The sequence below is a fragment of the Rattus norvegicus genome, chromosome 13 (assembly GCF_036323735.1).
Source record: "Rattus norvegicus strain BN/NHsdMcwi chromosome 13, GRCr8, whole genome shotgun sequence".
NCBI classification, from domain to species: domain Eukaryota; kingdom Metazoa; phylum Chordata; class Mammalia; order Rodentia; family Muridae; genus Rattus; species Rattus norvegicus.
In genome coordinates, this window is record NC_086031.1 from 77,599,104 (window position 1) to 77,623,433 (window position 24,330).

General features: G+C 41.3%; 1 long non-coding RNA gene and 1 pseudogene across 5 annotated transcripts in view; one reads left to right on the forward strand and one right to left on the reverse strand.

The window, feature by feature from the left end:
- The window catches only part of Prrc2c (proline-rich coiled-coil 2C), a 69,701-nt pseudogene extending 61,878 nt beyond the window's left edge, over positions 1-7,823 (reverse strand). The window contains exon 1 of the transcript NR_111961.2: positions 7,593-7,823. The product of NR_111961.2 is annotated as a proline-rich coiled-coil 2C (transcript). The remainder of the gene's footprint in view (positions 1-7,592) is intronic.
- Positions 7,524-12,534, forward strand: LOC134481577 (uncharacterized). Of its 4 annotated transcripts, none has more exons than XR_010057255.1 (4): positions 7,524-8,358; positions 10,011-10,120; positions 11,664-11,775; positions 12,079-12,534. It is a non-coding gene; the product is annotated as an uncharacterized LOC134481577 (long non-coding RNA). The 4 variants fall into 4 exon arrangements; XR_010057254.1 differs by having other exon boundaries at positions 7,541-8,358; positions 10,011-10,139; XR_010057256.1 differs by having other exon boundaries at positions 7,695-7,832; positions 10,011-10,139.
- Positions 12,535-24,330: the final 11,796 nt, after the last annotated feature.

Sequence of the window (24,330 nt, forward strand, 5' to 3'; positions counted from 1 at the left end):
CCAGAACCAGACAAAAAAGAGTTGCATGTGGAAAGGCTAAAAATGTCCTGTCCTAAGAGCTGAAGAGAGGGGCTTAGTAGGAAAATGGACTTTGCAAACATGATGAGAATATGAGGACCAGGACGCACCATAGGTGGGGGTGAGGTGGAACAGCTCTTTGCACCTCAAATCCTAGTGCTAAGGAGAGACAGGAGCATCCCTGGGATTTTCTGACTAGTCAAACTAGTCAAGCTAATCTCAATTAGAAAGGATGGGCCAAAATGTTCAAAGCTCTGGGGAAAAAGAATTCTTTCCCAGAATCCTCCTTCTCCATCTCCCACATAACGAAAGGGTTACAGTGGGGGCTGGAATTTTAAGCATAGTACCCTTCCCTAAATTAGTAACTCTTCTAATATCACTGAAATGTTGGTCTTTAAACATTAAAGAGAGCATATCCCTCCCTTACACTTTCTAATTTTCATTTTTTCCACATTCAAATTTGCCATACACATTACATGACATCTTTCTCATCTTCAAAGTGTCAGAATACTCCTCCTGCCTGTTGAAAGATGTTTTGTCTTTCTACACCCTAACCTTAATTGTAGTACATAATACACAAATCCCAGTATTAGACTCACAAAACAACCACACTACAAAAGTACAACTTCATTTAATAAAACCTAATACAGCAATAGAAGCAAACTTCACACCTCTGACCAAAAATGCTCTTTATTTTTGCTTTTAGAGAAAGTAACTTAATAAGTAGCCCAGGCTGACCTGAAACCAGCAGCAATCTCTCTGACTCACTCTCCAGGCATGAGGAACCATTCCCGTTCTCTTATTCCACTTTTAAACTAAAACTTGTAATGATCCACTTTCCTAACTTTCAACAGTAATTCTAGACCTCCCAAACTATGCCTCTTCGATTTTATCTAAAAAATTTAATCTCAAAAAGAGATTCTTGAATTACAGACTACCATACAACAGCCATATTTTGAAAAATCAAAAGTTTAATTCAAGCAAAATTCTTAAAGATAAAATTAAATTGTATTAAATAAGGACTCTTTCTGGCTTTTTCAGACAAGGTTTCTCCATGTGCTGGCTTCCAACTCAGAGATTCGTCTACCTCTGCCTTGTGAGTGACAGGATTAAAGATAAATATTGTCTCTTAAAAGGCTCTTACCTCTTTGATTACATTGTATTTAACACACCATTTTTTCACTTATACTAAAAATATTTAGTAAGTCATAATACTTATCTTTTGGGTTTTTTTCCCCCCAGGGGGGAGGGGGGAGTTGTTTTGGTTTTTGGAGACAAGGGTTCTCTGTACCATGACTATATTCACTCAGAGACCTGCCTGCCTTTGCTTCCTGAGTGCTGGGATTAAAGGCGTGCACCGGGGCTGGGGATTTAGCTCAGTGGTAGAGCGCTTACCTAGGAAGCGCAAGGCCCTGGGTTCGGTCTCCAAAAAAAAGAACCAAAAAAAAAAAAAAAAAAAAAAAAAAAAAAAAAAAAAAAGGCGTGCACCACCATGCCCTGCCTTAATACACATCTTTAAAATGCATTAAAAATGGAATTGGAGTTATAGTTATGAGCAACCATGTGGATGCTGGGAACCAAACTTGGTTCTTCTGTAAGAGTACAAGTGTTCTTAGCCACTGATCCATCTCTCCAGCTTGTTCCTGATATTCTAAAGACCTCTATAAAGTCTTTGAATAAATAAGAAAAAGTGTCTTTCTGGGAATAACTAAAATTCTCAGTCAGAAGCTGATGTCTTTAAAAGAGCACATAACTCTGGAATATGGCCTACACTTAAGTTCTTGTTATCTTCTTCACCCTAGTCCCTTTGTGCACTGTACTGACCATAGAACCACAAACTGCAGTCCTGTACGTATTACCAGATGGAAAGAGGAATGGAAAGAGGAAGGAAGGATGATGTGTTACTATCTCTTTTCTTCAGACTCAAATTCAGTGACTTGTTTGAGACAGGATCTCACAATATGTATGCCATGTGGAACTCTCGGAGTAGATCAGGTTGGCCTTAAACTCACACAGCACCGCCTGCCCATCTACTGACTATAGAGAGTTTTTAACCCAATTTCCCATTTTTTTTCCTTTCCCATGATTATGCTTTAAATATGGCTAAAGCTAGATATGATACGCCTACGTTTGATCCCAGCACATAAGGGGCATGCAGATCTTTGTGAGACTGAGGCTGGCCTGGTCAACATAGGGAGTTCCAGAACAGCCATGATTACAGAGAAACCCTAACACAAAATCTCAAAAATAAATAGGCAAATAAATAAAGGCAAGACTGATGTCATGTGGTACCACAGAATATTAAGTTCAAAAGACACAGAAAACACATTTAATGGTGTCTTTGTAAAGTCAAGAGACCAGACCTAAACTTGACAGCCAATACAAACTGAAAAGAACTAAACCTAGGTTCTATACTTATAGCAGAGTATTGAAACACCTGAAACTCAGTTTCATTACCTTTTCCCACCACCCTGCCTCTTAACCTCCCCCCCCCAGGTACTTCACTTAAAGTTTTTTGGGGTCACCAAGAATATGTCACCTAAACCAGAGGCTGGTTACCACAGATTTAAGAAGTTGAACTTTAGTAACCCTCCTGCCCGTCTGCCCCATTTCTGTAGTAGCTTTACTTCACCACTCTCCTAACTCTTTCGCTGACATCCTAGTACGTTGTTAAGTACCTGTTAGGACTAGTTTGCATCCTTTTCTGTAATGTTTCCATTACAGTTTTCCTGTTTCATGAATCCACTCTGGTCTAGGCTTTAACCACTCCTGGCTTTCATTATCTGCAACTGTTGCTTGGTCTTATCCAGCACTCATTTTTTATAGCAGTTATGTTCCAAAGGACGGAAGACAGACTGGTGGAATGCTAATTTGAAGTGGCCCACAGATTAGAATTTAAGAGTTTACATGTTTATTTTAAAACATATTAGAATTTTTTTAAAAAACTATCACCTAATAATCATGTACATTTTAATTTCAAATTCACTTAATTAAATGTAAATTCGCCATACACATGAGACACAGGTGGGGTCAGAGTGAGGAAACAGGGAAATAAAAGTATCAACACGTGGGTTGAAGACAAAGACGAAACTTACTGGCCAGGTAACTGTAACCATCAACTTACAAACCCTTCCTAGTGTTATAATGGAAGAAAAGACTCCCCTCTAAAGTTTACTACAATACAGAGTTAAAGACATAGTGCTCTCCCACCTCACCCCCAAAACAGTTTTAGCCTAGGGTTGGGTAGAGTCCTTGACAAATATTAAAGTTATAGGGTTTGGGATATAGCTTAAAGGTAGAATAGTTGTCAAGCATGTGCAAGACTCTCCCCAGAACTCGGAATGACCAACCAACTCTAACTCTGGAACACACCTGTAACCCCAGTACTTGAAAAGCTGAGGCAGGAGAATGTGAATTAAAGGCCAGTCTAGCTATATGAGCTTCTGCCTTAAATACGACAATCAAAAACCTCAGCCACGGACGACAGCTAATGCCTGTAATGTTAGCACCAGGGAGGCTGAGGAGTTTGAGGCCTGAGCTATGGAGTGAAACTTAGGGACACAAACACACAGTAAGAAAATTACAATCATTGATATTTGTGGAGATGTGCCTGTATTTGGAAACCAGAATATGTCAGGAGTCTTCTAAGACTGTCCACCTTGTTTTTGAGACAGTCTCTCACTGAGCTGGAAGCTTACTACTCTGGGTTACAGGCCTGTGTAGCAATGTGTGTTCATGAGTGCTGGGGATTTGAACCCAGACTCTCATTTCCCAGGAAGCACTCTAACCCATTGAGTCACTTTTTCTTCCCAACAATTATTTTTTTATTTTCTAGCTATCATGTCTTCTCATACAGTCACATTAACCAGACATGATACATTTTTCTGTGAGTGGATTTTCTACATCAATTTTTCTCTAGGTTATCACATTCCTTTATTTTCTTCCTTGGGTATAACCCTAGGATTAAAGGGGAATTTTGTGATGTGAAGACCAGAACTGGGAGCTAAACCCAAGTCCTCATGGACGCCAAACAAAGAGCTCTCTCCAGTTCTGCGGTAACCTCCACTAACACATACCTTGCTAATGTAGTCTGGGCAAGCCTGGAACTCAAGAGAGCTTCTACCTCGCAACTGCTGGGATTAAAGGCACCATACACCATACCCAACTCTTAGTTACTTCAGCACTGGGAAGGCAGAGGTAGCAGGCTAATATATGAATGAGTTCAAGGGGAGCCTAGTCTACACAACGACTTCTAAACCAGTTGGAACCAGTCTCAAACAAATAAACCCAGAAAAAAAAAAATGTGATGCAAACCAGCCTCACAGTGAGTACTGGCTCACTTAACCTTTTTTGTGGATGTATTATTTAGCATTTCTAACCCTCAATAATGTTAAAAAACTATTACAGCACCCACTATACAAGCTAAGTGAGAGAACCATGAAAAAGGCCCAGTAAAGGGAAACTAAAGGGGAAAACAAAACTTCCTAGATAGAAGTTCTGTGAGAAAAGGGTTCTTTGTGTAGCCCTGGATGTCCTTGAACTCATACAGTTCAGCCTGCCTCTGCCTCTGCCTCTGTGCTAGCATTAAAGATGAATATCATGACCTGGCTTCCTAGATAAATTTTTAAAAATACCAGTAATGCTCTCTACACATGCTAGTTGTCCCTTCCTTTACTATTTAGCACCCAGCAGTGCTTCTAAGGGTGAATCCAACATACTGGCAGTAATGGTGTTCATATCCTAGGTAATATATGCCAAAAATGCCTGCCAATGAAACAAAAGTTGCTTGTTGAACTTCATTGACACCCCGGCTCTTCTAGCAAATAGGCAGACACAGGCTCCTAAACACGACTACCCTCCTGTTAAACTCTACAACAAGGATGAGTGGCACAAAGATAGGTTTATAGGTAACTTTAGAAGGAAAACACAACGCAAGTGACTCTCTAAAGAATACTTTGATCTACAAAGATGCTCAGATTGATACATCAGTGGTAGCACTGAACTAAAATACTATGATTCAGGAAACTAACATTCCTAGTTAGTTTCTAGACTTCTTAGCAACAATTAACACAGACTATTCACTGTCACTCCACTCTAAGGCAACAGACAAGTCTTGCTTTACTGAAGTCAAAGTGTTTTGGTCAGAACTTGGGTATTAACTGCAAGGCTGTAGGATGTTTTCTGCAGGGCGTGGTAGCATTCATCATTAATCTCAGACCCAGGAGTCAGAGGCGGATCTCTTTTGAGTTTGAGGCCAGAATCTGATTTACAAAGCCCTTGTCTCAAAGCAAACACCACTCCCAAAACAAGAGAATTCAGTTTCCTAAACATATATATAATTGACTTCTTTTGCATTTTATAAATGATGAACTCTTACAGATACCAGTATGACATAAATCACATAAAAAGATTATACCTTGCTAACTCATAAATGGAAGTGGAAGCTGGGGGTGAGGGGCAGTACACAGGCTCAGGGAAACAGTATTATATTTAAAAAAGACATTGAAGAAATTCTGCACTTCATTCTGAGCTAGAACTGATCCCAGGGTTATTTACTACATAGAGAACAAAGGAGGAATTTTTATGAAATAAAGCTCAGTATGTAAATGTAAAGGGAAGTGAGAGAAGGAAAAAGAAAACTACTTAAGTATCCAAAGACTTAGGTTATTCTGAAAACATAGATTATACTGCATGAAAACTAGCTTCTTCTACCAGTACTATTGCTCTCCCTCCGTTTTTAGCTATCATTTTACTATGCACTAACCACAGTAACAAGACCATTACAAAGTCTTAATTAAATTCTACAGCAAGCCTGAGAGGCACTGATATTATCATCTTTAGTTTATAAATGAAGAGTTGGTCTCATTGATAATTTCTCAAACGAAACAAATCAACTAAACATTCACCAGGTCTTACTATGCAGCCTAGGCTGGCCTCAAGCTCATCTCTCTTTCTCTAGTCTTCCTATGTCACCAAACAAATAGAACCCACGTTTACATCTGGCAACATTTTAACCTTCACATGTAACAATGTTGAAACACCCAAAGTAAGCTAAAGAAAAACTACCCGTTAAAAATGTGCCTTATTTTAGCAACAATTATAAAAGTACAAGACCAAACGAGCACTTTGATAGTTCAGAGCATCCCCTTTGGGTTTAGAAAGTATGGCGTTGACTACAGTACCCCTACAAATTTGTGACCTTGATCAAATTACTTCGATCTCTCAAATATCTTGTCCTCATCTGTGAACCAAGTACAAGAGAACCTTCCTCAAAGACTAGAAGGAATCAAAAGGGATAATGTATATAAAGGTCTGTGATCATACAGTTAGAGGTTAGCTAAGGAAAAAGCCGGCATTCTACGTTCACCAACGCACCTCTTAAAAAAACAAAAAAAAAAAAAAAAACAAAAAAAACAAAAAACAAAAACAAAAACCCAAAACAGCTTATTTTGACAAATTCATCCCAGAAAAACCAAACAATAACTACTTGACTATATGCAAATTCAATCTATTTCTAATTTTTGGAGAACCAATGCATTCGGGGCAAGGCAGAAAAGATGCTGCAGTGCATCTGTGACACACACCTAAAAATGGCTCCAGCCAAAGCAGCATCTTAATGACCAACATGGAAGCGTAAATCTACTTTTTAAAAAATGGTGGAGGCCAGACGTGGTGGACGCTTGCTTCATACCACACTAGCTATAACGTCTATCTGCAGGAATTGACTACTGAGCACTCCATAAATCAAGCATCCTCCGATTCTTCTGGTGCATTCCCAAAGAGAAACCCTAACAGGAGAGCCGCCTACTGTACAATTCTAAGTATCCTGCTGGGGTATGAATTTATGAACCAAGGCTGAAGACCAGCCAATGCGGAAATCCGGGTAGTTTTAAGAGTCAGGAATTACTAGGCAAGTTGGACCCCCCTTCCCCACCCCAAAGATTATGAACAAACTTCAAACAAACATACATCCCTTTAAAGGGATCAGAGCGGTCCTTATATGCAAAACCAAGCAAGAGTCCTCACTGACTCCCATGCTATTTTCTTCAGTCTTAAATAGGGTCTCTCTACCCTAGCAACCAGTGATACTAAACGCTCTCTGAAAATGAGGCAGCAGCCGTGCCGTCTTCCCATAAATGCGGGGCTGGAGCGGCCTAGCGGGAGGAAAGACTACTCAAATCCTCCAAGAAGTTGTTCGGCTTGTCCTTAGCGGAAGTGGGGCTGGTCCTGGTTCCCGGTAGAGCCTCTACGACCGGCCTGGGCTACACAGCGCTCGCTGCAAACGCCAGCATCACCACAGGAGCATCCACAGGCAGAAGGAGCACTCGGAGCTGCTGCCGTGGAAAAACGGCGCGCGCAGGCCCCGCGGGTAGAGGCTCTCTCGGTCACCACAGGGCCACCCCGCCGCAGCACACGCCGCGCACATGGGCGGCGGGCCCGCGCCGGATCTCGGCGGACGCCCAGATGCCGGGAGCCCAGGCAGAGGCGCCGCGGGCCCCCAGGCCCTCCTGCGCCCCGCGCCGGCCCTCCTCCATCGGGCCTCCTTACGGCCCGGAGGCCCTCGCTCTCCTTACCCGCCAGGGTGAGAACCAAGTCTGCGCGCTTCCAGAGGTTCGCCGGGTACGGATTAGGGGCAAGGAAGGGGAAGGAGTTTCCAGAGATCGTCCGCAGGGCCGCTCGGTCCGGAAAGCCCGAGCCACGGCCGTACAAACCGCCAAAGCACTTTCGCTACCTCTTGAGAGGGTGAGAGCGAGCGAGGAAAAAGAAGCAAGATGGCGGCTAGCCAGCCCCTACGTGCTACGTCATGACGCTGCGTACGTATAGCAAATCTCCGCAGGACCGCCCTCCTGGGTTGAGGCTGCGAGATCACGTGACAGCCTCTGGCCCACGGCGGAGGGTAACGCTACCTCCTACTGGAAGGAGGGAGTTCCGTCAATCAGAGCGATCTCAGGGAGACAAAGCTTTTCACCTGCGAAGATTCCAGAAGTCTTAAATCATCCAGAATTACGTCTTGGTTTGTCTCCGTGCATTGACACAACTGATTGGAGGAGCATATAAATTTACAAACTGCGCTTTGACAGAATGTTCTTAAGTAGAGAGCAAAGTGAGGGTACAGTGTGGCAATTTGAGAAGATTGAAGTTTCAGAGTGAAAAAAGTAATCCAAGTGTTAGGAACAAAGGGACCGGCATGCTTTGCTGAGTCTATCTTTGGCGTTTGTAATTTTGGTGTAAAATAAGGCACTGTTTATTACTGACTTCTCAGGCAAAGTTTACCTCTTGAACCAACTACTTAACAGAGAAAACTAACAGTTACGATTCACTCATGCAGATGTTTACTAGGTTTAAGTGTACGGTAGAGACAAGAAAGTATCCGAAGTGAGGAAGGAAAATAATAATAATAATAATGTATCTGGGGGCTGAGCACGTACCTCAGTGCCCATATAGTACCTTGCCTCGTATGTGCAAGTCTCTAGGTTTGATCTCCCTTTCCCCAAAGGAAAATGATTCACAAGAAGTATCTATAGTGTATAATAAATCCAAAGAGTCTTGTCACCAATCCTGGTCTGAGTAAACTTCTCCCCTGTTAACTGATATGTGTTCATGGGATGACACCACGTTAGAACAACCCTAAAATAAAATAATGGCGCAGTAACCATGAGCAACTTCTTTCCCAACTGACATTTGTGATCATTTGTTTTAGATTTTGTTTGCTTTGCATTGCTGGGGCTCGAATCTAGAGCCTTCCACATGTTAGGCAAGCGCTAATCCAACTGAATTATAACCCTTAGCCACTTCAGAGATCACTTAAAATGGGACATATTTGATGACTGATATAACAGGACAGAGAGAAGCCTATCTTTACACCAAGAAAACACCTTGGTAATTTTCCCACAATCCATTAGAATCCAGTCTTCTGTATCCTGGAATTGAAGTATCTTTCTTGAGCAATGTAGGACACCCCTAACAATCAAATAAGCTGACATGTATGAACAGAATATTAATTCATGAGTTTCTAAGAGTTCTGCATTAGGGTTCTCTAGAATAACAGGATTTATGGAATGGATCTCTATATGTGTATATATAGGAAGAGATTTTGTTAGAACGACTTACAGACTCTGGTTCAGGTAATCCAACAATGGCTGCCTATGAACAGAAAGTCCAAGAATTCTGTAGTTTTTCACTCCACCAGGCTAGACTTCTCAGTTGGTCTTCAATATATGCCAGAATCTGAGAAAAGACGGCTTTAATAGCAGTGAAGGAATGGACTCTTGCTAGTGAGGCAAGAGCAAGGGAGCAAATAGCAAAAGTTCCCTTCTTCCATGTCCTTATATAGGCTTCCAGCTGAAGGTATAGCCCAGATTAGAGTTGAGTCTTCCCACCTTAAGATTCTGATTAAAGGTATGTTTTCCAAGCTCAGATACAGGTATGCCTCTCCCATTTGTGGGTTTTAGTTAATTCCAGATAGTAGTCAAGTTGATAACTCAGAATAAGCTGTCACTTGTATACATCCATGCTCAAAGCCACAAAGCTAGTGAAAAGAAATTATTATCTTTTTTGGTCTCACTATGTAGCTCTGGATGTCCTGGAACTCACTATATAGACCAGGTCTGTCTTGTTCCACCTATATCAGTCCCCCTCCTCCAGTGCTGTGATTAAAGGCATGAACCACTACCCAGCATTAGCCAGAGATCTGCCTATTTCTTCCGCCCAAATGCTGAGATTAAAGGCATGGGTTCTGCTCTGGCTAGATACAGCATTTTGTACAAGAAACCAAAGGTGGTGTTAGAAGATGCTTGGTGAGCATAGATTCAGAACAAGTAGTTATATGTGAGGACATTTCTTGATTTATCTATTTCCACAAGAGGATGATTTTGTTTCAAAAGTTGAAATATATATTGAGTTTCTAGTGGCCGCAGTTTTCTACATCGATTGCCAATGCAGCAGGGACATACTGCTGTGCTTTTGATTTAGGCTTCTTCTCTCCTTAACAGCACTTGGATGGCCACCTGCCCTGAAGTGCCCCTGTGTGTTCCTTCCTCTGTTTCCATAGCTACCTCTTAGCAATGTTCTTTCAATGAAAATCAAATCACAGTGGAGTCAGGTCAGTTTGTGCTTTAAAGGTAAGTTTACTTATTTCCATTCCAACTCATTTTATGCAGTCTTAAAGTTTAACTCTCAAAGGGCAGCCTTATTTTCTTTATTTCCCATTTCTTTTGGTGGTGGGAGGAGGGAGAATCCAACTAACATCTCCACGTGTTAATGTCCAGAGTCAAATACTACTTTTGGTGCTGGGGAGATGGCTCAATGAGTAGAGATACTTGCCCCCAAGCTACCTGGTCCGAGTTTAATCCCTAGTACTCAAGGTGGAAAACTAGTTCCCACAAGTTATCATCTCCTTCCCATGGGTCAATGGCAGGAACCTCCACACAATGAAGAAATACAATGTAATAAAATTGTTTTCAGCAAACGTTACTTTTTAAACACTTTTTGCACTGACCTAATGACTTAGCGGGTAAAGCACTTGGTATGCAAGGGTTAGGACTGGAATTTGGATCCCTACAACCCATATGTGGTGGATTGAATATGCTTGGCCCTTGGGAAGTGGCACTATTAGGAGTTATGGGAGGAAATGGGTCATTGTGTAGACGGGCTTCGAGGTTCTATGTTCAAGCTCCTCCTAGTGCAGAAGATAGCCCCTCATGGCTGCCTGTGGAAGCGAGTGTCTCCTAATTGCCTTCAAATCAAGTGGAGAACACTCAGATCCTTCTGCAGCACCACGTCTGCCTGCAGGTTACGATACTATGCTTCCTGCCATGATGAAAGTGGATTAAACATCTGAAACTGTAAGCCAGCCCCAATCAAATGTTTGCCTATATAAGACTTCCCGTGGTCATGGTGTCTCTTCACAGCAGTCAAGTAGGCATGGCAGCCACCTGTAATTCCCAACACTCAGAAGATATCCACAGGGATTCAAAGCCAAGCTGGCTGATTAGGTTAGCCATATCCATGTGCTCTGGGTTCGATTGGAGAGCAATTGAGGACTGATGTCATTATCACACCATCCATGCCACACACTTGTGCACATGTCCATGCATGTGACCATACATATATATACAATACTACATATACATGTACATACATATGCACATACAACATACACACACACATAAAAATAAATAAAAACTTTTTGTCTTAAGTTGCTTGTACAGCCCCAAACACCTCCATACTGTAGATAAATTTGACACAACAAAAATGTTTTCATGGAAAATTAAAAAGAAAACTTGTGGAGTTTTAAAACAATAATTTTAGGCTATTACTAGATTTGTAATTGGTGGTATGGAGTCAGGCAAACTAGTTTCTAATTGAAAACAAATTGACTCCCCAAACAATATAATCTATCCTTTTGTGGTTGTTCAGTGTTATTTGCTAATGATTTTTTAAAATAAAATATTTACTTAGCTGGGTATGTTGGCATAAACCTTTAACGTCACTTTCGAGGCAGAGGTAGGTGACTCTGTTGAGTTTGAGGCCAGCTTGGCTTACATATTGAGTTCCAGGACAGCCAGGACTACATAGAGAGACCAAAAATAAATAAATTTTAATTGATTAATCAAAATGTTTACTTTCTCTTTGTTTGATTCCAGAAAGCTGTAGGTACAACAAGTGTTTGAGACATCAGGTTACAAATAAAGCAATCAGCGGAGCCGAGAGTGGTGGTACACCTCTTCCATCCAAGCACCCTGCAGGCAGAGTCAGGTGAATCTCTGTGAATTCAAAGTCAGCCTTAGCATAGCAAGTCCCAGGGAAGGTCATATAGTGAAACACCAACTCAAACAAACAAATAAATAGGACAATGAGCTGGAAACCTAGCATGTGGAAACTTAGAAGATGGGACAGGAAGGAGAGCTGAAAGTTGAAGTCCAGCTTGGGCTCTATAGAAAGACTCAGCTTCAAAAAACAAACAAAACCAGGATGTTTCATACTAGTAAGACTGTGAGACATGACGAATTGGATATAGTGAAAGCCATAATAATCATGTAAACTTATTAATGACTACAGATGCTGCAAGTCTGTAAATGAAGACAAGAACAATATCGTCATTGCTTCAAGGAAACACCTTTGGAGCTGGAGAGATGACTCATGGGTTCCTGCTCACTTCCAGTGACCCCAAGTTATGTTTCTAGCACCCACACCAGACAACTCACACACCTTCGCATGATATCCTAGGGATCCTCTCTCTTGTGGACCAAGAGTGCCCAGAGCACATGTGGCACATTTGTGCATACATATGCTCACACATACACGTTCACACACAAACATGCTCACACACACAATAAGACACAGTGCAAAAAAGAAGCTGCCTTCTCATACATCTTATGTGAAACATTACAATATATATTTAACATATAAATGTTTGCAATTATATGTAAAGTAACATAATATTTTTATTTGCCAACCTATTATTAATTAGCTAAAAAAACTTTATAATTGAATAAAAGATACATTTTGGCTAAATTCTGTCCTATCATGTGCTAATAAATCCTGGAGTATTTGGGATTTTGCTCTCCACTCAATGACATCTAAACTGAGAGAAGCCAAGTTCTTAGAGTTGTGAGCCAAGTCAAGAGGGTGCAGTGCCATTAGAGGGCAGAGAACATTATCTGGGATGTTTACTCACTCGGGGCTGGAGGAGGAAGGGAAGGGAGGAAAAACCAAGAGGGAAGATGGAAAGACTTGGGTCACAGTTTGCCTTAAGCATTCTCGAATGAGTCCACCTGAGCCAGGAAGTGAGTCACAGCATAAGGCTGGGATCAGAGTGGGGAGATCACTAAGAAGTGACTCAGGGGCAGCAAATACAGAAAAGAAAAGAATTAAAAGGGAATGTAGGTGGTGGTAATTGGAGAGACAGGAAAAATGCTTTTAAAAAATTTTAGGCCAGAAAATAGAGATTTGAGATAATGCTGACAAATATGTGAAAAATACTCAATTATTTCTGAAATTACAGGCCTAGCTGTTGCTTTTAGCATTTTTCAAAGTATGAGGACCCTTTATTTATTTCCTGTCCAACCTATTGTACATGCAGTGCACAAGTGAAGTTACCCCGTTTAAATCTTATTTCTTTGCTCCATGGTAACTAGGCATTTTGAGCAATGTCTTGTGGAAGAGGGAATTTCCTGCACTACAGTCTGGAGCCCATGCCTAGCTTAGTCCTTGTTTACCAGTGTCTTTTATTCTCCATTCTTATTTCTGCTGGGGTTAATTAAATGGTTGTTTCAGAAGTACTTCTTCGAGTTGATTAGAGTCTCATTGAGATAATTGCTTCAAATGGGAATTAGTTCAGTGCTCAGCGCAGTGCCACTGTTAACTTCGTATGGCACACGGTCTTGGAAGAAAGAAGAGAAAATAGGATCAGGGACAAAGGACGTTGAAAAGCTTTGCATGTATCTTATACCCTGGGCAAATTACACTCAACTGTACCTAGTTGTTCCAGTAGTCAGCATTGCTTATATGAAACTTACAAAAATTATTTACTTGTTGTGCCCGTGTACTGCATGCAAACAGACACTCTTAGAATACCATGTGTCATTGCACACATGTGAAAGTCAGAAGAGCAGTCAGTTCTTTCTTTCCACTGTGGGTTCGGGGAACCACACTCAGGTTGCCAGATTTACATGGCAAGTGCTTTTACCCACCACTGGTCGGTCCCTATGTGAATCTCTTAATTTGGAAATCTCAATATAGCAACTAAGAAAATAATGCTACACATTAGTTTCCACTTAACCATGATACCTAGCCAACCTGAGAAGATGCCCCACCCCTAACCCGTAATCTAACACTAATTGATAACTGCTCAAAAGGGAAAAGTGAGTTATCTCTGGTGGAGTCTCGCCACACTTAAGAGAACGCCCCATGCCCAGCAGTAGACGGCTAACACAAAACGAACTCAATGGTAATTTTGGAGGATTTTGCCTCCTAATGCTTTGTAGGGGCATTTTTTTTTAACATTACAAGTCTTTTACTTATATATTATGCTTTCCAGTTTTGTGTTTCATGAGATTTCTGTGTGGATAGACATGTGTCTCTTTGTGTCTGTATGTGTGCCCCCCCACACATTTGTTTGTCCTATTCTGGTTAGTTTTTATTTTCTTATTACTGCTCTTACTATCAGATTCTTGCTTATTTTCTGAGAGTAAGAAAGGCTATATGTTTGGGTGGATGGGACAGTAGGAAGGATGTGGGAGAGTTGGGGGAGGTGTCGTAGTTAGTCTTACTATTGCTTTGATGAACTACCATGAACAAAGCAACTCGGAGAAGAATGGGTTTATTTGGCTTACACTTTCATATCCATGTTCATTCCTTAAGAAAGTCAGCATAGGACTCAAACGGGGCAGGAACCTGGAGACAGGAGCTGATGCAGAGGTTGTGGAGGGGTGCTGCTTACTGGCTTGCTCCCCATGGCCAGCTCAGCCTGCTTTCTTATAGAACCCAGAACTACCAGCGCAGGGTTGGCTCCACCCACAATGGCCGGGGTCCTCCCCCATTAAGAAAATGCCTCACAGTCGGATCTTATGGAGGCATTTTCTCAATTGTGTTCACTCTGCCTCTTGTCAAGTTGACATAAAACTAGCCAGGACCGGAGGGCTAACCATAATCAGAATATACTGTAAGAAAAAAACACTATTTCAATAAAATAAAATAAAAAATAAAATAAAATTTCATTGTAGATTGAACTATCCCCTTCCTATAATTGAACTCTTGGTCTCCAGCAGGGCACACTGTTTGGGGGACACTATGGAAACTTTGAGTAGGTTACTGATGACAGGACTTGATCAGTAGGTTGTTCCTGGATCTTGCCTGTACACTCTCTGGTTCCTGGTCTGGCCACCATGTGAGCAATCTCTGCTCTACATTTCCATTATCATATGGAGAGAGCATCTTCATCAACCCTTCCCTGGCACGATGACTGAAGTGGAAACTTCTGGCTTCTTTGGAAAGTCTGTTGGCATTTTCCTGAAGCAGACGCTGGTGAAAAGATGTTTTGCTATAGCTGACATGTGACAGGACTCACGATGAAGGAGGATAAATATGGCCCCACAGGCGGTGGGATCTTGAACATTGGTTTGCTCTGCCCCACCTCACTATTCTTTGCTAATGACACACCTATAGGTTCACCTTACATTGTGATTGCCAAGCTCCACATGTGGTGATGCCAGAGAGAAACTTCCTGTGAGGTTCCTGGGCTTCTTGCCACTTCCTCAGCCTCAGGATGGTTGGAGAGCCTTGCGGCTTCTTCAGGACTGAACTGCAGCTGCTGGTTCTTGGGTGGTGTCTGCTTGCCAAGAGGGCTGGACTGAAGCTGCTGATTTGTATTTGATGTTGCTATAGGACTGAGTTGCTGACATCCTGACAACCCTGACTTGCCCGCCCCCAAAACTATTTCTAAACAGGTTTACTTCCCCCATGTCCTAATAACTTTTCTCTTCCACTAACTGTGCCGGGTGGTGGGCTAGAGGAGAGGTTGCACCCTTATTAAAATTGGCTGTGAAAAATTTATGCCTACAGTGGACCAAAACCCCTGACACTGTGAACCAAAACAAATCCAGTCCGCCCCCCTTTAGTTATTTCTGCAAACTATTTTTTTTGCCACAGCAGAGAGAAGTAACTAATACACTGTCATAGTTCAGTCATTTCTAACAAACCTGTATACTACTTGACTGATGATTGTGAGTTTATAGCATACACAATTACTATTGACCCAAGAAAGGAGTGTTCTGTGTGTGGATGAGAAAGCTACCAGCCATGGGAACAGAAGGATGTGCTACAGAGAGGTCTTCTGTTGGGAAGAAATGTTTTATTTTGTTAGCTATGGGGACTGAAGGTTGAGAATGGCCCTTGGCTGTGAGACCTGTTTAAAGGGAGCTGACTCTCCTGGGTTTATCTCCCAGAGGTGTACACTGTTGGTTGGTGTGGCAGTGTAGAGGTCTGGCCATTTCACCTCATCAGCTATCCTGACAGCCTGCCTTCGTTTCAGAGTCTCAGATGGGCTGGCATTGGATATCAGGCTAAGCAGGCTTCTTTTTCTCTCCTTAGGCTGGTGTTCTCCAAAGCTCCATGTGCATAGCTCTGTTCCCTAGCAACCTAACCTGCAGTACCACCAGTTCTGTTCCCTAGCAACCCAACCTGCAGTATCCCTTAGGCTGCTGCTCTCCAAGGCTCCATGTGCATAGTTCTGTTCCCTAGCAACCCAACCTGCAGTATCACCATCTACATAATTGGTTCATGCCAGAAATCTGGGGAAACCCCAGACTCCATTCTCCCTCCATCTGGGGCATCCTCCACATGCAGCTAACAGTCAGGTCTTTGCTTTTCCCTTCCACTTGCAGTGACTGTAATCCAAGTCACCATGGCCTGTCACCTAAAGCAACTAGAGTGGCTGTGTGTTTGTCTTTCCATCTTTACCTTTATTTGAATGAGCCTTTTCCTTAGAATTTTACTAAGTTTTGTGAATTTATTGAGATGCATTTACCAGTATACCTTCTACGTTTAAAGTGCACAAGTTGATAGATGTTGTCATGTGTGTATACCTGGGTGACTGGCACCACACTCAGGAGGACAAATGTTTCTGTCAGTATATTATTATTTCTGTGAATAATAGAACAGTTGAACGTGTATATTCCAGACCTATTTGTGTGCATTGCACATGTACACTAAGAGAGTGAGAATGGAGATTGTACCTCCTTTCTCATTTGGAGAGCATCTTACAATTAGAAAGTAAATGAGTTTCTTCCTTTCTTAAATTCCTCCAACTGCTTCAGTTACCTTTGAATGAAGAAATCAATTTCTCTCAGGCCTTGGTTTGTCCCCTTGCCCAGCTTTATGACTTCCTCCTGCAAGGCTTTCTATTTAACAATAGGCTGGACCTTAGAACTAAATTATGCCAAAACAAAACAACTTAAGAAGTATCTTTCCTCCTGGGCTACAGACCCTTTGCCTCTATCTCTCTTGCTCTATTCTATCTCTTCTTCTTTTTTTATTGGATATTTCTTTATTTACATTTCAAATGTTATTCCCTTTCCCGGTTTCCTGTCCATAAGCTTCCTATCCCCTCCTCCTCCACTTCTTCTGTAAGGGTGTTCCCCTCCCCATCTACCCCCCTTACAAATTACCCCCTGACATTTCCATACACGGGGGGTCCAGCCTTGGCAGCACCAAGGGCTTCTCCTCCCATCAGTTCCGAACAAGACCATCCTCTGCTACATATGCAGTTGGAGCCATGGGTCAGTCCATGTAAAGCCTTTGGGTAGTGGTTTAGTCCCTGGACGCTCTGGTTGGTTGGCATTGTTGATCTTATGGGGTTGTAAGGACCTTTAGCTCTTTCAATCCTTTCTCTGATTCCTCCAACGGGGGTTCCATTCTCAGTTCAGTGGTTTGCTGCTGCCATTCACCTCTGTATTTGACATGTTCTGGCTGTGTCTCTCAGGAGTCATCTATATCTGGTTCCTGTCAGCTTACACTTCTTAGCTTCACCCATCTTATCTAGTTTGGTAGCTGTATATGTATGGGCCACATGTGGGGCAGGCTCTGAATAGCCATTCCTTCAGTCTCTGCTCTAAACTTTGCCTCCATATCCCCTCCTATGGATATTCTTGCTCCCCCTTTTAAGAAGGAATGAAGCATCTGCATTTTGGTCATCCTTCTTCTTGAGCTTCCTGTGGTCTGGGGATTGCATCTTGGGTAATTTGAGCTTTTGGGCTAATATCCACTTATCAGTGAGTGCATACCATGTGTGTTTTTCTGTGATTGGGTTACCTCACTCAGGATGATATTTTCTAGTTCAATCCATTTGCCTATGAATTTCATGAAGTCATTGTTTTTGATAGCTGAGTAATATTCCATTGTGTAGATGTACCACATTTTCTGTATCCATTCCTCTGTTGAAGGACACCTGGGTTCTTTCCCAGTTTCTGGCTATTATAAATAAGGCTGCTTATTTATATTTAGTGGAGAATGCATCTTTGTTGTATGTTGGGGCATCTTTTGGGTGTATGCCCAGGAGAGGGATAGCTGGGTCCTCAGGTAGTACAATGTCCAATTTTCTCAGGAACCTCCAGACCGATTTCCAGAGTGGTTGTACCAGTCTGCAATCCCACCAACAATGGAGGAGTGTTTCTCTTTCTCCACATTCTCACTAGCATCTGCTGTTGCCTGAGTTTTTGATCTTAGCCATTCTGACTGGTGTGAGGTGGAATCTCAGGGTTGTTTTGATTTGCATTTCCCTGATGACTAAGGATGTTGAACATTTCTTTAGGTACTTCTTAGCCATTTGATATTCCTTAGCTGAGAATTCTTTGTTTAGCTCTGTATCCCATTTTTTTAATAGGGTTATTTGGCTCTCTGGAGTCTAATTTCTTGAGTTCTTTGTATATTTTGGATATTAGCCCTCTATCGGATGTAGGATTGGTAAAGATCTTTTCCCAATTTGTTGGTTGCTGTTTTGTCCAAATAACAGTGTCCTTTTACCTTACAGAAGCTTTGTTGTTTTATGAGGTCCACTTTGTCGATTCTTGATCTTAGAGCATAAGTCATTGAATTTCTCCAGTGCCCATGTGTTCCCCACTTTTTCTTCCCTTACATTGAGTGTATCTGGTTTGATGTGGAGGTCTTTGATCCACTTGGACTTAAGCTTTATACAGGGCAATAAAAATGGATTGATTTACATTCTTTTACATGCTGACCTCCAGTTGAACCAGCACCATTTGTTGAAAATGCTATCTTTTTTCCATTGGATGGTTTTAGTTTCTTTCTATCTTCCTGTCTCTGTACCAACAGTTTTTATCACTATTGCTCTGCAATACTGCTTGAGGCCAGGGATGGTGATCTCCCCAGTAGTTCTTTTGTTGAGTATAGTTTTCACTATCCTGGGTTTTTTGTTATTCCAAATGAATTTGCAAATTGCACTTTCTAACTCTAAGAAGAATTGAGTTGGAATTTTGATGGAGATTGCATTGAATCTAGATTGCTTTTGGCAAAATGGCCATTTTTACTATATTAATCTTGTCAATCCATGAGCATGGGAGGTCTTTCCATTTTCTGAGGTCTTCTTCAATTTCTTTCTTCAGAGACTTGAAGTTCTTGTCATACACATCTTTTACTTGCTTGGTTAAAGTCACACCGAGGTATTTTATATTATTTGGGACTGTTGTGAAGGGTGTCATTTCCCTAATTTCTTTCTCAGCCTGTTTATCCTTTGAGTAGAGGAAGGCTATTGATTTGTTTGAGTTAATTTTATACCCAGCCACTGTGCCGAATTTGTTTATCAGGCTTAGTAGTTCTCTGGTGGACTTTTGGTGTCACTTAAGTATATTATCATATAATCTGCAAATAGTAATATTTGGACTTCTTCCTTTCCAATTTGTATCCCTTTGACCTCCTTTTGTTGTCTGATTGCTCTGGCTAGGACTTCAAGTACTATATTGAATAGGTAGGGAGAGAGTGGGCAGCCTTGTCCAGTCCCTGATTTTAGTGGGATTGCTTCAAGTTTCTCTCCATTTAGTTTAATGTTAGCAACTGGTTTGCTGTATATGGCTTTTACTATGTTTAGGTATGTGCCTTGAATTCCTGATCTTTCCAGGACTTTTATCATGAGGGGATGTTGAATTTTGTCAAATGCTTTCTCAGCATCTAATGACATGATAATGTGGTTTTTATCTTTGAGTTTGTTTATGTAGTGGATTACATTGATGGGTTTCCATATATTGAACCATCCCTGCATGCCTGGGATGAAGTCTACTTGATCATGATGGATGATCCTTTTGATGAGTTCTTGGATTCAGTTTGCAGGGATTTTATTGAGTATTTTTGTGTTAATATTCATAAGGGAAATTGGTCTGAAGTTCTTTCTTTTTTGGGTATTTGTGTGGTTTAAGTATAAGAATAATTGTGGCTTCATAGAAGGAATTTGGTAGTGCTCCATCTGTTTCAATTTTGTGGAATAGTTTGGACAGTATTGGTATGAGGTCTTCTATGAAAGTCTGGTAGAATTCTGCACTAAACCCATCTGGTCCTGGGCTCTTTTTGGTTGGGAGACTTTTAATAATGGCTTCTATTTCTTTAGGAGTTATGGGGTTATTTAGATGGTTTATCTGTTTCTGATTTAACTTTGGTACCTGGTATGTGTCTAGAAAATCATCCATTTCCTCCAGATCTTCCAGTTTTGTTGAATATAGGCTTTTGTAGTAGGACCTGATGATTTTTTCAATTTCCTCCTTTTCTGTTGTTACGTCTCCCTTTTCATTTCTGATTTTTTAATTTGGACATGCTCTCTGTGCCTTCTGGTTAGTTTGGCTAAGGGTTTATCTCACTTGTTGATTTTCTCAAAGAACCAGCTCCTGGTTTTGTTGATTCTTTGTATAGTCCTTTTTGTTTCTACTTGGTTGATTTCCGCTCTGAGTTTGATTATTTCCTGCCTTCTACTCCTCCTGGGTGTATTTGCTTCTTTTTGTTCTAGAGCTTTTAGGTGTGCTGTCAAGCTGCTGACATATGCTCTCTCCTGTTTCCTGAGAGGCACTCAGAGCTCTGAGTTTCCCTCTTAGCACTGCTTTCGTTGTATCTCATAAGTTTGGGTATGTTGTGTCTTCATTTTCTTTAAATTCTAAAAAGTCTTTAATTTCTTTCTTTATTTCTTCCTTGACCAAGTCATCATTGAGTAGAGTGTTGTTCAACTTCCCTGTATATGTGGGTGTTCTGTTGTTATCGTTGTTATTGAAGACCAACCTTAGTCCGTTGTGATCTGATAGGATGAATGGGGTTATTTCTATTTTCCTGTATCTGTTGAGGCTTGTTTTGTGACCAATTTTATGGTCAATTTTGGAGAAGGTTCCATGAGGTGCTGAGAAGAAAGTATATTCTTTGTTTTAGGATGGAATGTTCTATAAATATCTGTTAAGTCCCTTTTTTTTTTGTTTATAACTTCTGTTAGTTTCTCTATGTCTCTGTTTAATTTCTGTTTCCATGATCTGTCCATTGATGAGAGTGGGGTGTTGAAATCTCCTACTATTATTGTATGAGGTGCAATGTGTGATTTGAGCTTTAGTAAGTTTTCTTTTATGAATGTAGGCGCCCTTGCATTTGGAGCATAGATATTTAGGATTCAGAGTTCATCCTAAAGGATTTTTTCCTTTGATAAATATGAAGTGTCCTTCCTTTATTCTGTCTCTTCTAATTCTGATTTTCCATGTTCCTAACTTTTCTTCAGTAATAACCTTTAATATTTTTATATGAGTATTTATTTATTTATTTAATTAGGTTGTTTGACAGTGTTTCTTTGTGTACTTAAAAATTTCTTATCAGTTCATTAAATGACCCCTTCTTATCATGTTTGTATACTGTGTCTCTTATCCCTAATAAAAGCTATAATTGATGTTATCATCCTCAATTTACAGATAGTAAATGATTACTTCCCCCCAAACCATATAGGTGGTAAGTAAACTTGCTGCTTTGTTGATTTGGTTATGAATTTTATAAAAGAGTTAAGAGGGAAAGGACATGACTGCTCCCAGGTTATGGTGGAGGAGAAAGTTTACTGTAGATAAAGGGAGACAGAGTTAGAAGCAGGTTCATCTGGGAGAGTCCAGAGTGGACATGACCCTGAGCCATGTGGGGAGAAGGGGGAGGGGTAGTGAGATGGAACAGAGGGAGCTGGGCGCAGCAGTCAAGAAGTCAAAAGGTAAAAGAGGGGTGAGTGAGTAAGCAAAATGGATGGACCATGTAAGGAAGAGCCTCTGGGGGAAGGGCAGGCAGCACAGCCCCTGGGGTGGAGAGTTTAAGGGTAGCGAGAAGGGTACCCCCGCCATACTCTGTAACAGGTACGGAGTGAGGGATGCTGAGAGAAATTAGTGGCCAGATCTGCTTTGTAATATTAAATAGGCACTTCAGCCCTTTGTCCCAAGATTTGAGACAGACTTAACAGGCCACCTTTGAATCCTTACCCATTGTCAAGTGACTCCTTTTACAAAACCTTTACTCAGTTTTCAACCTTGAGTCCTCTGCTTGAATAGGCCCAGCCTTGGGCTTTCTGTGTTTGTGAAATACATTTAAGTTAGAATTCCATTAAGCCAGACTAGTTCCCCACCCCTTAGTAGTTGAGTCCTATCACCTAGGGCTGCCAGCAGCTACTTAGTAAATCTATTTAGATGATAAGCTAGAAACCCCTTATCTGCAAGTTTTGTTTTGTTTTGTTTTGTTTTTCTCAGAAAGTTTCCCATTCAGTCTCCTCTTGTTCTGGAATCTGTGCTTTCCTTTGCTGGATCATGGCCCACGACCTTGTTGCTGTGGTCCCTTAGCATCATCATCATGACAGGTCTCAGTCTGTCTCACTGTCCTCATCGAGTGTCCGGTTAATGTTCTCTTTAACAGACCAAGGTAAGGTCCTGTTTTCTGGCTCCTGTGAACGATCTTGCATTTTTCTTCATTATGGTTATTGCTCTGCCTTCCCAATAAATCTGGAAGCCCTAGGTAATCCCACTGGTCCAGAATATGTAAGACCACTACCACAATTTAAAACCAAGTTCGAAGCAAGCTTTAGTTAAATACTGGGCAGGTGGATGTACTCTGGTCAGGTCCATACCAGGGTTCCCAGGAACATGCCAATTTGCAGAGGCTTAAAAAAGGCAAAACCTGCATATCCTTGTGTTTCCCGTGAGGTCCAGTGAGGGACAAGTGTACGCTGATGTATTTCCTACATATGTGCCTCCCACCCACATGTGAACAAGCACATCCAATGGACTTTAGTCGAACGAACTTGTTTAGGGAAGTGAAAACGTATGACTTGTTATCTCATAAACAACAGCCTCCAGGATTTCAGGAAGGTCCTTGGACAAGGGGCTTACAGGCCAGAATCATTTTTGTTTCATGGATCTCTTAGGCACAGTAATTAAAACTAAAAACATAACTTTACCGCTCACACTGTAGGAAGACAGAGATCACAAGAGATGTGCATCTATTTCAGGACCAAGGACATAGCTCACGAGTAGCATATTCTTGAGTAGCTATTGAATGGGAGTATGCTACGTAGCATGTGCTCATATAGCTGAGTTTGAGACCTGCATGTGCTACATGAGACCATGTCCTAAGAAAACTATTCAGTTATTTCCTTTTTCCCTTCTTTCTTCTTTTCTTTCCTTCCTCCTTTGACCTCACACATTCTACCATTGAGCAACATTCTAAACCTTTGAATCACTCTGAGAGAGGATCTTGTTAAAGTTGCCCAAACTAGCCTTAAACGTAGAATCCTCCTGTTTCAGACCTCTGGGTCTGTGGGATCACAGGTGTATATCACCAAACCTGGCTTACATAATTTTTATTAAGTGTATTAATTTTCACTTTAACTGGGATCTCTGTAGAATTTCAACACAATTGAGTGTTCCCTGATCAGATCTGGTAATTAGCCTTTCCCGCTCCTTGTCAGTTCCTCATTTGGCGCCTTTTGAGTGCTCTCGCAGCTCTTCATCAAATACACAGCAGGTTATTTTGAACTCCAATCAATCTGTCTGTGTAGTGCAACACCCAGACCTGGTCCTTCTACCTAGTATAATCATTATTGTACCCCCTTCCATTATTTCTTCTTCTTTTAAGGAAGGAGACTTGTTGTGTAACTCAGAGTGACCTAGAACTCAGAGTCCTTCTCTACCTCCTAAGTATCTTGGGATCATAGGAGTGCAACACCATGTCAGGCATATCCATGTTACCAGTATTTTGTAACCAGTATCCTACATCTGGGGCAATATGTATTTTAGCTTGCAAACATGAAAGAGAATGTGTCTTTTTGTGTCTGGTCTGTTTGGCTTAACATTCTAGCATCAGTTCCAATCATTTTGCACCAGGTGACCGGGTTTCACACTTATTTATGGGTGAATAACTTTACATGTTCATGATTACATGTACAATGTATTCTTTATCTACTTGCCTCTTGATGGGCAGCACATTTGGCTCCATGTCTTAGCATGAACGTGCTCAATGTACACGGGAGCATGAGAATCTCTTAGGTTTGATTTCATTTGATTTTTGATATGCACAGAGAAGTGGGGTAGATGACTTACAAAGTAAATGTACTTTTCCTTACTTACACTTGTTAAAAAACAAACAAACAGGCACATTACGTTTTTAATAAGCTTAATTCAGTGATTTTAATAAGCTTAGTTCAGTGATTCATAAGCCAAGCAACACCTGACCACAGCGGTTCAGTGAGCCTCAGAGGAGGCACAACTGGAAATCGTTCATAAAGTTTGCTGGAACAAGTAAAAGAAAGAAATG